The 18,726-nt window shown below is 43.9% G+C and overlaps 1 protein-coding gene across 3 annotated transcripts in view; it reads left to right on the top strand.

The window, feature by feature from the left end:
• Positions 1 to 18,726, top strand: part of LOC148517268 (matrix metalloproteinase-21-like) — a 149,848-nt gene that overhangs the window by 80,637 nt on the left and 50,485 nt on the right. The window contains exon 1 of one of the 3 annotated variants that reach the window (XM_088479014.1): positions 14,638 to 14,665. The exons of the other annotated variants lie outside the window; for them this stretch is intronic. The gene's annotated coding sequence lies outside the window, so the exon portion shown is untranslated. Of the gene's footprint in view, positions 1 to 14,637; positions 14,666 to 18,726 lie in introns of those variants that run through there. 3 annotated transcript variants of the gene reach the window in all.

The following is an 18,726-nucleotide window of genomic DNA, read 5'->3' as shown; positions in this document are numbered from 1 at the left end:
ATATACCTTACCCTGTGTTTTGCAGGCTGACTATATCATCTCTAATGGAGGCTGGCCACACCCCCTCTGGAGGCTGGCCACACCCCCTCTGGAGGCTGGTCACACCTCTTAAGAATGGGCCCCTACCACTGCATTCCCTTCATGACCCAGTCCAACACTGAAGCAAGTACACAATGGCTAATTTATGTACGCCCAGAAAACCAGGGCCGGCTCTAGGGGTATTCGACCAGTGCGGTCGCACAAGGGCGCCACCCGTAGAGGGCGGCACCCCTCCCCAGCATCCAGATTTCAGCGGGACAGTACTGTCCCACCCGCGGGCCGAAGTGGCCCGATGGTGGTTAAATCAGGAGGCTGGGGACCCCCACCGCCGCAGCTGTGCCGGACCCCCGGAGAGCGAATGGATGCACGCCTCCAAATAACGTCACACAGGGAGTGTGGCCTATGGTAATTAGGCCACGCCCCCAAATTCGGTCGCGCGCGACTTAGGGCGCTCTCTCAGGGTCCAGCAGAGGGTGCTCAGAACCCTGGAGCCGGCCCTGCAGAAAACAGTATTTAAACGGTCAGACACACCTGCCTTTTTCTAGCCACATCCTTTTACCTCCCCCAAATGCTGACTACCTACCATTCACTTTGCAAGTGAATCCACTGTGCGAGCATTATTGCAACTTAATCGCTGCACGTGCCCAGTCATTGTGAATAAATCACAGGTAATCAGAAAACTTGATGCTCTGTTGTAGTATAATCTGTCAGCAAAAATAAAACACATGGGCAACTCACTCACGTGCTATTAATAAATCACTGGATGGAATTGGCTGTTTTGCAACTGGAATGAGACATACTTCAATTTTTCTGCCTAGATATCACTCATGTGTCTAAGGGTGGCAGTCAGGGTAAGGGTCCTGTCAGGTGAGGGACTGCTTTAAATTACAAATAGCAATTTTAATAAAACTTTCATTGATAACACTGGCTATTAATAAGTACGTTGTGACTCTATATAGGTATTTTTTTGTAAGGAATGGGGAATTGCACGGTTATAATCTTTTCAATCTAAGTCCCGGGTCTGACCCAGTTTAAAATCGTGTTAGACCCGGGACATGCCCCTTTTCCACTGCGGCACAGATCCGGGTTATTCCCGGATCGGCGCTGTTCACACTGCGCACGGGTGCAGTGCCGGCGCTTGGGGGTAACATCATCTCCAAGCGCCGGAATGCGTCTATCCCCGTGCTGTAAACGGATCCCGGCTCGGATTTTGAGGCCACAATGGTCACAAGGTACTGCCTGACACTATGTGAACCATCACCTCCAGTAATACTCTCAGTCATTACTATACAGTCAGCTCTTTTAACACTAACCTGATCCTTCCCCCTCTCCTGTGTCATCATTCTTATTGCACAGGAACATCTGCTGTGGCAGCAAGTTGATAACAAATGTAGCTTATGTACAGTACACCATGTAATAATTTTTGCTAATAACAAGCAGCTGCAAACCCCAGTGCAGAATTTATAAATGGCCTGTAGCAAAGCATCTCCCAGTTCCCCTATCTTCTTTAAAACCCTGTATTTTGTTATCTCACTGCCTAAAGTACTTTCTAAACTGTGTATTTAATACTTGCGTACACTCCAAGAGTTTTAGGGAGACTCCTGGATTTTGGGGAGCTCCATAGACCAGCCTCCTGGAACCCGCCCACTTATCCAGTGAACTGGGTGGTCCGTAGGGTCATTGACATGATTCGCAGCAAATTGCAACATCTCGCGCAGCACACTGCCACAAATCACAGGATGACATCAATACCGGCACCAGGATGGAGGATGCCATCTTTTGCTATGCAAAATATATATATATGTATATATATATATATATATATATATATATATTTATTTATTTTTATTTTGTAAAGCACCGAAAAGTATCAACAGTACATAATTCAGTATGCAATCTCAGCAGTACAATTGCATGGCTTTGAAATTGAGTAAACATTCAAACAAGGGGGGGAGGGGGAGCCGCACAGGACAACAAAACCCAGCCCCCACGTGCTTACTCAAATGGGAAGAGAAGGTTGATGTATCCTGCCGAGCGACAGTGGAGAGGATCACGCTCTAAGGCAGATTTTCTCCATTTCAAATTTATGCTCTCATCCTATAATGCTGCCCTCTCCCACTCTAAACAGTCATACTTTAAGAACCTCATCTCCTCTCAGTCCTCTAATCCCCAGCGTCTCTTCACCACTTTCAACTCCCTCCTTCGCCCACCGCCTCCTCTGCTCCCCTCCTTGCTCACTGCCCTTGACTTTGCTACCTACTTTACATCTAAAATTTATTCCATACGTCAGGACATCATATCCAACCAGACCTCCAGCTCTCCACCTCCTTCTTTCCCAAATCACCCCTCCCCATCAACTTTACCAACTCTAACATCCTTATCCCCTGTATCTGGAGAGGAAGTCATGGCCCTCATCCGGTCCTCCCCCAATTCCACCTCCCCCCTTGATCCTATCCACTCCCGCCTCCTCCACTTCCTCTCTCTCTCTGTCTGCTCCCATCTTGCCCACCTCATTAACCTCTCCCTCTCATCAGGCACTCTTCCTTCTGCATTCAAGCATGCCCTTGTCTCCCCCATTCTTAAAAAATCTACCCTTGATCCTAACCTTCTTTCTAACTACCGACCCATCTCTCTCCTCCCTTTTTCCTCCAAACTCCTTGAGCGGATTGTCTACAACCGCCTTACCGCTTTTCAGTCTGGCTTCCGTTCTCTCCACTCCACTGAAACTGTCCTCACAAAAGTCAGCAATGACCTCCTTGCTGCCAAATCCCAAGGCCACTACTCTTCTCATTCTCCTTGATCTTTCTGCTGCTTTTGACACTGTGGACCACCCTCTCCTGCTGAATATCCTTCACTCCCTTCGTCTACGTGAAACTGCCCTCTCCTGGCTGTCATCCTAACTCTCTGACCGATCTTTCTCAGTTTCCTCTCATGACTCCTCTCCCCCCCCCCCCCCACAGCCTCTTACAGTAGGTGTTCCCCAAGGTTCTGTTCTTGGTCCTCTCCAATTCTCCCTCTATACTTCCTCTCTAGGTGAACTCATCAGCTCTTTTGACCTCCATTATCATCTCTATGCTGATGATACTCAAATCTACGTTTCCTCCCCTGATCTCTCCCCCTCTCTTCTGACTCGTATCTCCAACTGTCTCTCTGCTATCTCTTCCTGGATGTCCCAGCGATTTCTTAAACTTAATATGTCTAAGACAGAGCTGATCATCTTCCCACCCTCCCACATCACCTCACTTCTCACTATTTCTTTATCAATTGATGGAATAACTATCTCATCTAGTCCCAAGGTGCGCTGTCTTGGAGTTATCCTGGACTCATCCCTCTCCTTCAAACCACATATCCAGAACCTTTCACAGTCCTGTCGGTTTCATCTCAAAAATATTTCTAAGATCAGACCTTATCTCACCCAGGATGCTACTAAAACACTCATACACTCACTGGTCATCTCCAGATTGGACTATTGTAACCTCCTCCTATCTGGCCTCCCCAAATCCCATCTCTCTCCTCTCCAGTCTATCCTTAATGCTGCTGCACGGCTTATCTTCCTCTCCAAATGCTCTACATCTGCCTCCCCTCTCCTAGAAGCCCTCCACTGGCTCCCCTTCCCTTTTAGAACTCAATTTAAGGTTCTCACGCTCGCTCACAAAGCCCTCACCCAATCTTCTCCCATATACATCTCTGATCTCATCGCCCTTCACGCTCCTCTCCACTCTCTTCGTTCAACTAATGCACGCCGCCTTTCATGCCAGCTGATTTCTTCCTCCCACTCCAAGATTTAGCCCGCACTGCTCCCCACCTCTGGAACTCTCTCCCACTCCCCATCAGACTCTCCACCTCTTTGCAATCCTTCAAACGGGCTCTCAAGACCCACTACTTTATCAAAGCTTTCCAGCTATCATTCTAAATCCCTGTTACATGCTCCTTCATCCTCATCTACCCCATCTGTGTCAACCCAGTTTGTCTTCCCCCACCTTTTTAGAATGTAAGCTCTCACGAGCAGGGCCATCTACCCTCTTGTGCTTCTCCTTACTATAGTGTCGTTTACTTCTTACTCACCACTAGGGCACCTAACACTTGGTTGTTTATGCTCTGTTGCTTATCTGGGTGATATGGTCGCTAATGTAGCAATATATATTATCCATGTCTTGTATTGTATTGTTCTGTAAGTCACTTGTCCACAATTTTTTTATGTACTATGCAAGGCGATGCGGAACACTTGTGGCGCCATATAAATAAATTATAATAATAATAATAATAATAGTAGTTTTCAAAGCATCTTCGATTCTGTGCTGAAGTTCCCCAGGTAAAGTGAAGATGTACAGTATCTCTCCCATGTATCGAAAAATTGTGAAGTCAAGCGTTCCTTATTCAGTGATGTTTCTATCCAGTCCATATTGAAAATATGGAATCATTTATTTTGAAACATTCCCAAAGAAGGAGGAGAGGCCGAGATTCAATTTTGTAAAATAACTATTCGAGCAGCAGCACTAATAGTTTAAAGCAACTTTTTACATCAACCTGCAATTCTCTGTGTGGTGGGTATCATCCAAAATATAGCCCATTCTGCCGTGAATGGGATGTAGATTACTAAGTTATCAATAGAGAACGTAGTAATGGGCAAGACCAGAAACAATGGAGGATGTCCGCGTGAGGGGTTTGACAACGTAAACAGTTATGTGGAGAGGTCATTCCTGCTAGGTGTTGCCAGGGGGTAGAGAGCTAAGCCGGGCACAGGTGAAGGGGGCATGACCTAATCGAGGGGTGTGGCCATGCCCCCTTGAGCTAAAGAAAAAAGCGCGCTGGGGAGGGGGGGCGCTGTGAGCCCCTCGGCTTGGCGCAAAGCCAGAGGGGGCACGATCAGTGTGATCGCTCCCCCCCACAGGCATAGGACACTAGTGCATCTGCTGCTCAGCAGCCGCACGCAGTCTCCCACTGCTGCCCAGCATGCTGATGTGTGGGTGGGAGGAGGGAGGGAGGGGGAGAGCAGCACCAGGGCCCTCTAGCAAGCCCAGGCCTGGATAAATAGTACCCGCTCCCCCCCCTTCTCGGCGTCCCTGGGTGTTGCCTATGGGGTGTAAAGTAAGATCTATGAAAGATGTTTAAAAACATTTCCTGATACTGTGCTGCAAGTAGTAGTTTACATGAACTACGCAAGTTGTCTAGTAAGATATCACTTGTTAGTGAGGGGAAGGAGGACCGCCATTGGCTGACCCCCGAGCTAACCTGCTCATGAGCCATCTGCTTTCTCAAAATAGTGTAATGATATAGCTTTCCTAGCGGGTGGCGGGGATCGCAGCATACCATCAATGGCATTCTCCTAATCCAAATCAGGAAAACCCCGTATTATTGAGCTCGCATAGTGTTGCGCTTGAAAGAATGCTTAGGAATCGTTGAAGTATCGGTTATTTTTCTCTGGCCTGATCAATAGTCAACATACGTTTGTAAGGAATATCCATGACATTACTCACATCTTTCACACCCTTTCTCCACCATAAAGTAAATAAGTGAAAGAAAATGCTGCATGGTCATCTTGAAAGTCAGGATTGGTCAGAAAAAGCAAAACTAGTGAGTTTTGTGCATTTCAATTGTGGCATATATTACGCCATCAACACAATCTCCTTGTGGACCACAATCGGGGATTTTCTCGCACCTCCTGACTAACTTCTGCATCATGTTGGTGTAAGAAGCTGATTAAATTTCCATCAGGCAAAAACTGTTTATCGATGATTGAATCTGTATATATATTAGTATTGTGTAGCCAATCCCACAGGTGGCGCAAAATAGATACATGATTGTAATGGGTTAAATGTGGAAAATTAATTTTTCCATTGTTCCTCAACTGTTGTAGTTTTAGGAGGGCTATTCTAGGGCGTTTGCTCTTCCAAAGTAATGCACCCTTACACAGTGCCCCAGTAGTACCCCTTATACAGTGCCCCCAGTAGTACATTTATACAGTGCCCCCTGTAATGCCCCTTATACAGTGCCGCTAGTAGTGGTCCCCATATGCAGTGCCCCCAGTAGTGGACCCCCTTATGCACAGCTCCCAGTAGTGCCCCTTATACAGTGCCCCCAGTAGAGGTCCCCCAATGCAGTGCCCCTTATACAGTGCCCCCAGTAATACCCCTTATACAGTGCCACTTGTAGTCATCCCCCTATGCAGTGCCCCTTATACTGTGCCCCCAGTAATGCCCCTAATACAGTACCGCTAGTAGTGGTGCCCCTACGTAGTGCCCTCAGTAGTGGTCCCCCCTATATACTGCTCCCAGTAGTGCCTCTTATACAGTGCCTCCAGTAGTGCCCCCACCATGCAGTGCCCCAGTAGTAGTCCCCCCTATACAGTGCCCCAAGTAGTGATCCCCTTATGCAGTGCTCCCAATAGTGCCCCTTATACAGTGCCCCCATGCAGTGCCCCAGTAGTAGTCCCCACTATGCAGTGCCCCTTATATCGTGCCCCTAGTCCCCCCTATGCAGTGCCCCCAGTAGTAGTCCTCCCTATGCATTGGCTACATCTTAGCACATTTTCATCGTTCACACTGGTTGCCTTAACATCACTTAACTTCCCTGATACTCAGGTACTTAGCATCAGTGATAAGCACTGTGAAGGCTGGGTTGATTGACATCTTTGGGATTGGTTCCAGGTGGTTGTCAGCAAAACATTCTCATTGCCTGTTACTGTGCTCTGCATCTGTTTGGTTATCTTTAGGATTTTTGACCCTGCTCGTTTTTTACTATACTTATCCGTCACCTGAACTGAAATCAGTCAATTTATGTATTAACCTTGTCTGCTGCCTGCCTCAACCATGGTTTGAGATACCTATTATTCTGTTTGCTATATGCTACTATTTAGTATTATATTTAATATTCTGCCTTTTATGTTCGGTTACCATTTGTCATCTAATATTCATTTGATTCAGGGTACTAGTCTTTAGTACATCATTTGTATGTACCAGCTACTGCACAAATCCTGGGACCAACTGAGTACAGGTGAGCATATGCCATGGTATGCAGTCATTTATACCCCTTTTACATCGGAGCTAAAACCCGGGTTTTTAAAGGGTTAACCCGGGCAGCTCCCTGGTGTAAAAGGGGAGAGAGTTGGATTGCCGGGTCGAGTGACCCAGCAATCCAACCCAGGTAACTAGCAGGGTTTAACACAGGCTTAGCCCGTGAAACCCTGCTGTGAGAACAGCGCACTCCGGGTCACGATGACCTGGAGTGCGCTGCTAGCCGGCGCCGGCAAAATTCCGGGTCTGATCCGGATAGGAACTTTGTTCCAACTCCGGGTCAGACCCGGAATTTAGGTGGAAAAGGGGTATTAGTCGATATTTGGAATATTGATATTTAGGGGGTGATTCAAATGTTCTGCGCGCCCCCTGCTGGGCTTCTATATCAATAGGCGCTTGACAAAGCAATTCAATTGTCGCTCCTTTCAGAAGCATACATCAGTGAGGGGTGGGGGAACGATATTTCTTCTTGCAGCATCCTGAGGTGCTGGAAAAAATGTGTGCAAAGTGTGTTATTTTTTATGGGCGCCCCCATATGGTGGTTTGGGCTCCTTAATCACTTCTTTAGATGGGGTTTAGCCACTTTGCGCGTTAAATAATAATGGGCGCCCGGACAAAGAAACAATTGAATTGCTCTGTTGGGTGCAACATTCAAAATATAGACATTTACAATGGGAATTGGTATGAAATACCGCCGGCCGCACGGTTCGATTCCCGGCAGCGGCAGCCCGACATCAGCAGAGATCCCGGCAGCGGAAGCCCGACAGCGCTGGAAATCCCGATCGTGGATAGGTAAGTATTGTCTAACCTAACCTAACCCCCCTAACCCTAACCCTCCTTAGGAGTGCCTAACCCTAACCTCCCCCCCAAGTGCCTAACCCTAATCCCCCCTCTAAGTGCCTAACCCTAACCACCCCCTTCCCTGCTGCCTAAACCTAAGTCCCCCGGGGGGGTGCCTAACCCTAAGTCCCCCCCCATCTAGACGCCCGGCATTTCACCCTTGCCGGGATATGACGGTCAGGAAGCCGGCTGCCGGTATTTAGGCAGTCGGCTTCCCGATTGCATACCTTTACAATGACATCATGGACATAATGTTTACATTGTCTTAATTTCAACAATGTGAATGTCAATGAGCATAATGTTCACAGCCCATACTAGAGTTAGGGTTAGGCTGAGATTAGGGCAGGGATAGGGCTAAAATCAGCACAAAATGAGATGTCGACATGCCGACTGTCGAGATTCGCAGTCATTTCACATGATGGCATAACACCCGTGTCAACATTCCGGTGTTGGTATTTTGAATGTCAACATTTTGTACCACACCCAAGCATATATAGGTCTATGGAAAATATTAGGCACTATGAATACCAGAGCTTCAGTTTCTATAGGTTTATTAATTGACTTGGGCATAAATTACACTGCAGCCAGATGAGGCAGAAACATGGAGAGATTTTCAACAGATCACACAAAGGTGACAATTTCTCAAATCATCAACGTTTAAAAATTGATGGCTGCCCACCAAACCCCCTTCAGCTGCATTGGTTACTAAAGTGTGTCTAAAGTAAACTGTGTTTATGCCAATCGGTTTTACGGCAGCTGTTGTTCCAACACACCTTAGATAAGAATCCTATGAAATGTTTTCTCTGAGAAATCATAAAAATGTAATAATAAATATATTTATGAAACATGAATATACTACCTGGGTTATTTTATTTCCATATGTTCCATATTCGGCTGGTATTTATAACTGACATATTCCTTATGGTGGGTACACACTACACGATATGCTCCCTGAGCGATATCGTGTAGTGTTGTCCCCGGCAGGCTGTGCTCAATGTCGTTCATGACATTGAGCACAGCCGCTGAACGATATCATTAACGATATCGTTCAGCGCCGGGCTCTCTCCCCCATTCCCTGACATGCAGCAACCTGACGAGATCGTCAGGTTGGCCTGCATGTCAGCCCGATGAACGATAATGACGAACAACCCGCGGGAACGTGCGTCGTCGTTATCGTTCATCTTTTTGGGGTTAAAAATGGAAGATAAAGTGGACGACTGAACGATAACGATATCGTTATCGTTCAGTCGTCCACTTTATCGCCCAGTGTGTACGCACCTTTACACTACAGGGTAAATTTACTAAAGTGAGAGTTTATAGAAGTGAGTTTTAAAAGTGATGTTGCCCATAGCAACCAATCAGATTCTAGCTATTATCTTCTAGTAGGTGCTAGTTAAATGTTAAGTAGAATCCGATTGGTTGCTATGGGCAACATCACTTCTGAAACTCACTTCTAAACACTCTCACTTTAGTAAATTTACCCCTACAGGTTATGTTATGGTGATGGTTCAGTAATGGAACAATTGAGTAAGGGGTGTTTGTTTATACAGTAGTTTGGGCAAAGTTAATTACACACAGTTTTCTGACTCAGGGCCTGATTCAGACCCGCTCGCAAGCGCTATGTACTCGCGAGCGGGTCGATGTTAGGCCACTGCGCATGCCCACGCCGGAGCCGGCTCTGACATGCACATGCGCGAGACCCGGCTAACGATGGGCGCTCCGTGTCTCGCACCAAAAGGGGGCGGCTGTCGATTTTGATCGACAGCTCGCACAGTTTTGGAGGCGTGGCGTGGGGGTGGCTTCACAAACAGAGGCGTTCCCAAGCGAACGCCTGCCGTTTGTGGGCGGCACCACTAACATCACCAGTGATGTCAGTGGGAGAGCTTCCGGCTCTATTAGAGCCAGAAGCTCTCTGGGGCTTGCGGCCACGAGACCCTACCACAAGGGTCTCGTCGCAAGCCCGATGGTCGCGATGGTCTTGACCATCATCCTGGCCGCTCGCAATAGCTGTGGGTGGTCACCCAGAGCTATGCGAGCCGCCGGAAGGCCGCTCCAAAAAAACAAAAACAAAAAAAACCGCCCTGATTCAGAGCGAGCGCTCTTCAGAGCATCTGGCTCTGAATCAGGGCCTCAGTTCATATTATTTTGAGCATGGATGCATTTCATATACATTTAGTACACGTAGCTAAATAAGCTGAATAAAATCTAAAATGGAAATAGAGTATGTGGTACTGAATGGATGTTGTCTGCTTGTGGTATACTAGGCTGTCCTACAAACCTCATAACAAAGATCTATGAATACTGCCTGTACTCTCTGCACCACAGACAGGAAACACATGTAGCCCGTTCTGTTTTTGACCTCTCTGGAACTTGCATACAGCTCACTAAGGGCAGACTGTATTTTTGTAAGGCATTATAGGGGTCAATCCAATTATGCGTGATGCACTCGCGGGTGTGAGTCATCGCGCCAACGGCCACACTTGACGGCAGCCTGAATTCGCTCAAAACTGCTGCTCGCGTACAAAATTGAGCAAATTCAGCCTAAAAGTTGGCCGCGAGGGTTGCGAAATGCGGAGACGTTGGCGGCATTTGAACGCCGTGGCAATGGCAAAAAGCATCCGATTTGCACCCCTTGCAGCTAATTGGATTGCCCCCATAGTGTTCAAAAGGTTCTGCACTGTGATTATTATTTTTCTTTTATTTGTAATGCTGGGTACACACTATACGATATATATCATCCAATATATCGTCCACGAAGGATGGGAATGACCATCACATAGTGTGTACCCTGGAAACCACCCAATGTATTGTACAATGAATAGGGTGGACACATCGTCCCATCGAATGTGTTGCACATCAGATGGGACGATGCCACGGACTATGCGGTATAGTTAGGCATATAATATGATATATTGCACCTTCGTACAGCGGATCGAGCAGTGTGTATGACAATGTGACACATAGTTACATCGCATCGCCGCCTCACTGTGTCGGTAGCCGTCCAGGTGTGTACCCAGCTTTAGGCTACACATACTGTAAGCAGCGACGTATAGGGTAAACATAGAATCCAGTAACAGTGTATAAGAGCATAAACAGAGTACAGTGACAGACCATAGCATAGTTCAGAGTTACTGAAAGGAAGAAAAGAAACAAGAGAGCGTAGTAATAGTGTGCTAGGCAGGAAAAAGAGGACGGAGGGCCCTGCATAATAGTTTAATACAAAAGGAAATGAAGAATAGTTGGATTGTGATAGGATGTAAAGAAGCTACAGTGGTCTGCAATGGATTTAGGATCTAATTGCTTTCTAAGAACTGCAGGTATATGTCTGGTTAACACCGATATATTCTACATATATAGTTCTCATCTGGAAATTTAATGGGTTAAGTTGTTCATTAAGTGTGTATGTATACAATTCCTAGTTACTAGTGTAACCGATGTGTAACAGCAAGCGATGACTCATTACATTGGATCCTCTTCAAAGGGAAGGTCTGTAGGTGGTCTAAGGGATTGCATTCTTCTTACCAGCCTAACAAATGATTTTCCTGAATAAAGATGTTTTATCAACTGTTACAGGAGTTATGTCAAAGAGACACATACATGCCTTATTGCCGCCTCATCTAGCTTGTCCTCTATGCAACTGCATTGACCTGCCTTTCCAACCTATGCTTTAGTTTACGTCAAACATATAGAGGGAGTGAGTATAAGAGTCCCGGCTGAGCTGATAAAGATACAGCTCACATACTTTCATGCATTTATGAAACAGGATCAGTCATCATAGTAAAATAAACAAGAGTGATACAGATTTCTGGTCGGATATTTAACTATCACAGATTTTGGCACAAATAAATAGCTGCTCTTTGACTCGGAGGCATGTGAATTTCATGAGATCAGAGATTCCTCTTATTGCTGAAGGGTAGTGGCACTTTTTAGGTTGTAAGCTCTCTAGTCCAGGGACCTCTTTGCCATTGGTATTAGTTTGTACCAGTCCAGAATGTAAGAATAGATACCAGTGAAACGAGGCTCTGAAATTTCATCAATCAGTTAAAATACCTTCTAGATGCCTTTTCCTGTGTGGTATATAATATATGCATGGTAACATGACCCTTTAAAAAACACTGTACCCTAGGGCATCTTATATCCTGCATTCAGGCATCATAACTTAGATCCCAGAACCTATGCATTCCATGTAGGCTATTTAATAACTGTTCGTGTATTAGCTTTGTATCACACAAATGCTTTGCAACCAGTAGTTTTCCAAACAGAAAAAAATATGCTGTGTATATAGATGCTTCCTGCAAGCTTCAGTAATCCACTGCTGCGTCTGAGGGCGCAGGAACGGATCATCTGCGAAAACATCGGCCTTCTGAGTAACCCTCAGGTTTCACAGGATGGTCGGTGTTTTCATTCTGCTGGGGTCAAGAAATCTGCATCGGAAGAAGCAGGCCAAGGCCTCAGCACGCCTTGAAAATGGGGCAGACATGCCCCCATATTTAAGAACGCTGGCCATCACTGCCCCTTACCTGCCCCCAAATGGCTGCAGCATGTCAATCATGCTGTGGCTTGGGGAGGCTGCAACCGCCGTGGCAGTACAGATCCTGCACATGCGCTGATCATTAAACATCGGAGTTGTGTGGAAACCATTGGGTACAACTCTGATCAGGCTCATGGTGAAGACAGAAACTAGTAGTTTGTGCATCAGCAAAATTCTGTCAGTGGTTGCAGCATTTGTTGCACCCACTGATATTTACTAAAATAAACTTTGTATCATTGTAATAAGCAGCCTTAATTCTTAACTTTGACCTACAGTACCATAAACCAGCCTTGAAAAAATAAAGGGAGGATTAATTTCTGACACTCAACATCCCTGAGGGAGTTGTAATTTATGATGAAACGTGTTGAAATCACAGCATTACACCACCACATATTAATGGATAGCAGTCTGCACTTCCTAAAGAGCAGACAGCGCAGTCAGTACTGATATAACCCAAACCAGCGCTGTCTCTCCACTGCACCATCAAGAGTCTTTCACCAGCATGATAGAGCTTTGGAAGACGTCCCTCCACAGCCAACAGGATCATGTTAATCCATGACTGAGACATACAGTATCTCTATATGTTAAGCTACCAGATCTCATCTCCACTCCACTATAGAGCATACTCATAATATTATTACAATTACTGCTTTAATGTACTATCATTTCTGACAACATTGGAATTAATGACTGTGAAGTGATACAAGACTTTCATAACTACCAGCATATAGTGACATCCTTAATGCCTCCATTTATTTGGAATCCACTTTCAGTATCCTATGAACTGATACACACAGAGCCAATCCACACATCCGTGGATGGGCAGTTTTTTTTCCCCTGTTTTTATTCTGCCTTTTCCAGGTTTTCTTTTCTAATTTACAGCCTTTTTTTTCGTTTTTGTTCACAGAGTAAGTTTCTCCTTGATTACAGCTAGTGCTAGACTGGGGCATAAGGACCCACCTTGGGGAATGCAGTAGTAGGGACCTATGTCACAGTCACCAGTCCATGGTCCGGCTCTGCCAAGTAACTGATCCATTAGTAATGTATTAATTGAGTGGGCAATCTGAGACCAAACCCATATGGAAGGAGGAGAGGCACCCAGGCAGTGGCCCCCTGGGATTACCCCTGTCCCCTGTGGTCCAGTCCGACCCTAATTACAGCCTTTGTGAAGAGATCTTGGGGCAGAGATTGAACTCTGAGATTATGATTGTCCCAGAAAGGGACAGTGGGTCTCATTCAGACCTGCTCGCAACCGGGACGATGGTCCCCACAGAGCATGCGCACGATGGAGCCAGCTCCGTTGTGCGCATGCGCGAGACCCGGCTAGCGATGGGCGCTCCGTTGCTAGGGGTCTCGTAGCAGACGGGGCGAGCTGTCGATGTTGAGTGACAGCTTGCCCCGTTTGCTAGGCAGTTGGAACGCTTGCCGTTTGGGGGCGGCCCCACTGACATCATTGATGATGTCAGTGGGGAACTTCCTGCTCAAACAGAGCAGGAAGTTCCCTGGGGCTTACGAGTGCCCAGACCCAACCTTAGGGTCTGGTCGTAAGCCCCAATGGTCGCGATGGTGATGACCATCGCGACCATCACCCTGATCGCAAGCTAAGCTGTGGGTGGTAACCCTCAGCTTAGCTTGTGACCTGGAGGCAGCACTTCAAAACAAGAAGTGCCCGCCCTCATTCAGAGTGAGCGATCACTTCTTGCTATCGACTCTGAATGAGGGCCTGTGTGCTGAAATTAAGAAGTAGCCAGTGGAGAAGTTGCCCATAGCAACCAATCAGCTGTTACCTACCATTTTATAGAATGTACTTGATAAATGCTACATCAAATCTGATTGGTAGCTATGGGCAACTTCTCCACTCTTTTCACTGTGTCTCTATAATAATACTCAGGATGAGATCATTCTAGACATTGTCCTTTTCCCGACATTGCAGGTTAATATTTCCGAATCATTGAAGTTGCAAGTGAATACACCAGTTCAGAGGTGATTATCCCAGTTACAGCTGTCTGAGAAAAGCAGGACCAGTCAGCTGTAGACAAGTAGCCTCTGCACAGGATATACAGTACATAATGAGGTTTGGCATTCCCTGCTCTATTTGTGATAAGCTAACAGCTTGTGTGACAGAGCAGAAGAAACCGATGATTTATTCAGGGGCGGACTCACATCCCTGCTCTAACCTTAAAGACGCACCATACATAGGCTCCAGAGTAGCATAAGGAACATACAGCAAGAGGCTAAGCAAGTAAGTGCACAGTAATTTGCACCTTGTGATATGATAGGAACCGGCACAATACTGTAGCTGTTATCCCATTACTGTGGTTTATCTAACCTAGGGAAAATGCATTTTCTTTACAGAAAAAAAAACAAAAACAAAGAACATTGCTGTTTTTTTTTATTACAACTTAATACATAAAGTTTGCAGCACTGTTACTTTTTGTTAGATTGTGCTATACTTTATTTGAATAAGGTAGGTTTAACACCTGAACTCCAGTTTTACACAGAAATTAACATTTTATTATTTGTTATTGTATTATTATTAATAATAATACTAATAACTATACTAATAATTATTATTACAGGTTGAGTCTCCAAAATGCTTGGGACCAGGGGTATTTGGGATATCGGAATGTTCCGTATTTTGGAATATTTGCATACCATAATGAAATCTCTTGGGAATGGGACCCAAATCTAAAAACAGAATGCTATATATATATATATATATATATATATATATATATATATATATATATATATATATATATATATATATTACAATTGAAACACCTTATACACACAGTCTGCAGGTCATTTTATACAATATTTTCAATAATTTTGTGACTCAAACAATGTTTGTGCACATACATGAAATTCATTTATGTTTCATATACACCTTATACACAGAACCTGAAGGTAATTTTATACCATACTTTTAATACTTTTTTGCCTAAAATAAAGTTTGTGTACATTGAACGATCAAAAAGCAAAGGAGTCACTATCTCAGTCATGCTAAAAAAATATTCTGTATTTCGGAATATTCCTGATTTCTGAATATTTGGATATGGGAGACTCAACCTGTATTATTATTATATATTGCTTTAATTTTTATTTATTTATTGTCTATTGAATAGAGCATCGTTGGTGTGTTGTGTGACAGATCATTTTATTATTTCGTAGATCTGTGCTTCTGAGATTATAAATCTGATAAATGTAACAATCTGTGTAAAGCCGCCCATCCACTTAACGATGCGGAAGACAACGGCACGATTACGACGCCGTCGTCTCCCGCGGAGTGAACTGCATACACTGAATGTTCAGACGTTCAGTGTATGCAGATCAATCATCCCCGACCATGGCAACCTGACGGCGGTCGTCGGGTTGACCGTCGTTTTCGGGCAATGATTGATGTTAAAAACGACCAGCGGGCGCGCACATCGTTGGTCGTTTTTAACCTTTTGCTGCCCGATTTACGGGCGATTACCAAGCGATGGAGTGATAACGACCGTCATTATCGCTCCATCGCTAGGTTTAATCGCCTAGTGGATGGGCAGCATTAGAATATATGGAAGAATTTGAAGTTTACCACTGTTTTCAGTTTTTTTTTAATTTAAATCCTGAGTAATGAGTTGTTTCTTTGATACGTTGCTGCATATTCAGGGTTCATTGCTTTAAATATATAATGATTACTACAAATTTTACATGAAGATCATTCATTATACATTAAGTCTATTATACGTTTATCAATGCATTAAGGTAAATAACTATGTTCTCAGCAGTAGCTTTTTAGCTTTGTAATGTGACATATTTATTAATATTAGTGACACCTAATAGCGACTACATTGCTTTTCTTATGCTCCTCTAGTTCTCCAGATGGTAGAATTCCAATAAAGTCTGAAACATAAACATACAGTAATTGCTATATTTAAAGATGAAAAAGTGCACATACAACAGACATCATACATCACACACATTTCACCATAATATTTACATACAAGTCAGACACTAGAGTGGTAGTCTATTAAAAAAAATCCCATGATTGAGTAAGTCTGTAATCCTGTTACTTAAATTCAAAATACTTGATATATGTTTTAGCAGAGGGTACTGATGGCAGCTAAGGTTTTTAACCTCTCTAGAGATCACTACTCTGTTCCGACATTAATTATATATATATATATATATATATATATATGTATATATAAAGTAATATGCAGGTTTATATTATAAATTAAATGTAAGTTGATAGGAACAACTGCACTTAAGTTCTGATACCTAAACTTAAATGCTTAATAAATAATAAACATTTTATTGAGAAACTATGCTCTATAATCCCATTACTTAAAGTACTTATTATATGCCCTATCGAAGAGTACGGATGGCAACTAATACACCTTTTCCACTAAAATCCCGGGTCTGATCCGAGATCTTTTACCTGGCAGATTGCCGGGTCGTACACGGCTTTGACCCCTTTTCCACTGCACACTCGTCCCGGGTTTTTCCCGGGTCGCCTCCATTTCCACTGAAGCCGGGTAAGCCCAGCAAAACCTGTGTATGTTATTAAAAATGGCCTTTATTCAGGCCATTTTTAATGACATCCACATTTAGTTAAATTTTTTATTATATCCTTTATTATTTATGTTTTATTATTTATTTAATTAGTAGTATTATTTTTATTATTATGATTATTTTTATAATAATTAATAATAATTCTATTTATTATTTATTGACTTATTATTTATTTAATTTAAATACCTTTTTAACTACATCCTTTATTCAGGCGTCTCCTCTGGGTGATTACATCAGCAGCCAGCACCCTGGAATGACCAATCAGTGGCTTTTGCAATTACCTGGGTCAAAAAACCCTGGTAAAGCTGTTTCCACTGCAGTGTTACCTGCTAAAAACCCTGCTCGATACCCGGGAAGAAATCCTGGGTCAGTAGACTCGGGGTCTTTTCCTTGGAGCCGTTTCCACTGAGCAGAGTTCCGGGTAGACACAGCAATTATTCAGGTTTTTTATGCAGTGGAAAAGCGGTATTAGATGTTTGCCTGTAAAGGGACTATTTGATTCTGTGCAAAGGCCACAATGTGCATTCCAGACCAGTACATCACGACAACAAACATTGCCAATTTTTCCTTACACCTCATAGAAGTGTGCAGCAAAATCGGCGATGTTGGCCTACCTAATATATGTGAACAGCCACACATCGCAACCCAACACGACAAAGAATTAGATAGATTTAAATAATTGCTCTGTACCAACTCCTTCCTGACTTTATGCAGATTGTGTGTTTGCAATGCTAAACAGAATATTATATCATGCATACAGTATTTTTATAATAATGGCTATCTCGCCTGACACAGTCATCTCATTTTTTCAGGCTGATAAACCTGCGGTTTGTGTAACTACAGCGACTTTTCAGTGATTTTCTACCAAGTTTGACTCTAATACAGCAGCTTGTCAAAGAATTTGCTGCAAAGCTGCAATTTAACCAAATTACACTCCCTTTAATTTCCGCAAGCATCTTTATTAGTGCTGGCAGCAAAAAAGTATCAAGAATAAAAATAGATTAACAGATCAACTGCCGCGCTACCTAGTTTTGTGTCTGTAATTGGCGAGTTCCTCAAAGACATGAACCAAAATGCAATTGGTAATAAAATATTGGCAGAACCTCCCCTCTCAATGGATGTTAATAGGTGTCAACGGTGTGAGGTCAGTCCACACCATGAGTAACTTAACCAGGCTTGTTATTAACTGGCAGATAACAGGATACAAGGTAACATAGGGTTAATGCAGCTATGGCATGAAGGTACACAATACAGACAGTTAACACATGTCCAGATGCAGCTAGGAACATATGGGGTTAATGTGTGCACAGTAGGGTAGCACACTCATATATATATAGGGTAGGGTAGCACACTACTGTATATATATATATATATATATATATATATACAGTGGTGGCAGTGGCTTATGTAGAATACCAGTAGTGTCATTAGCAGGGGTTTTAATATATGGGGATAAATAAATATAATAGCATCCAGGCTGCAGGCATCTGCGAGTTCTGTGCAAGACTATCCGTTGTTTTAAAGTAGCAGTCATTTAAAAGGCAAAACCAGGTTGATTTTGATTTTTAAATGACTACTTCTTTAAAACACTGTGCAGTCTTGCACAGAACTCGCAGATGCCTGCAGTCCACATGCTGTTACATTTGCTTAATCCCCAAAAACACCAGATTAAGGTCACAAATATACAATGATAAAATGGCCCTTATTGGGTAAAGGTTAACCGCAAATATTAAATCTCCCCCA

Source organism: Taudactylus pleione, unplaced genomic scaffold, assembly GCF_031769625.1.
Source record: "Taudactylus pleione unplaced genomic scaffold, aTauple2 ptg000225l, whole genome shotgun sequence".
Classification (NCBI taxonomy): Eukaryota; Metazoa; Chordata; class Amphibia; order Anura; family Myobatrachidae; genus Taudactylus; species Taudactylus pleione.
Note: the sequence above shows the minus strand (reverse complement) of the source record. Positions and strands in the feature narration are given on the sequence as shown.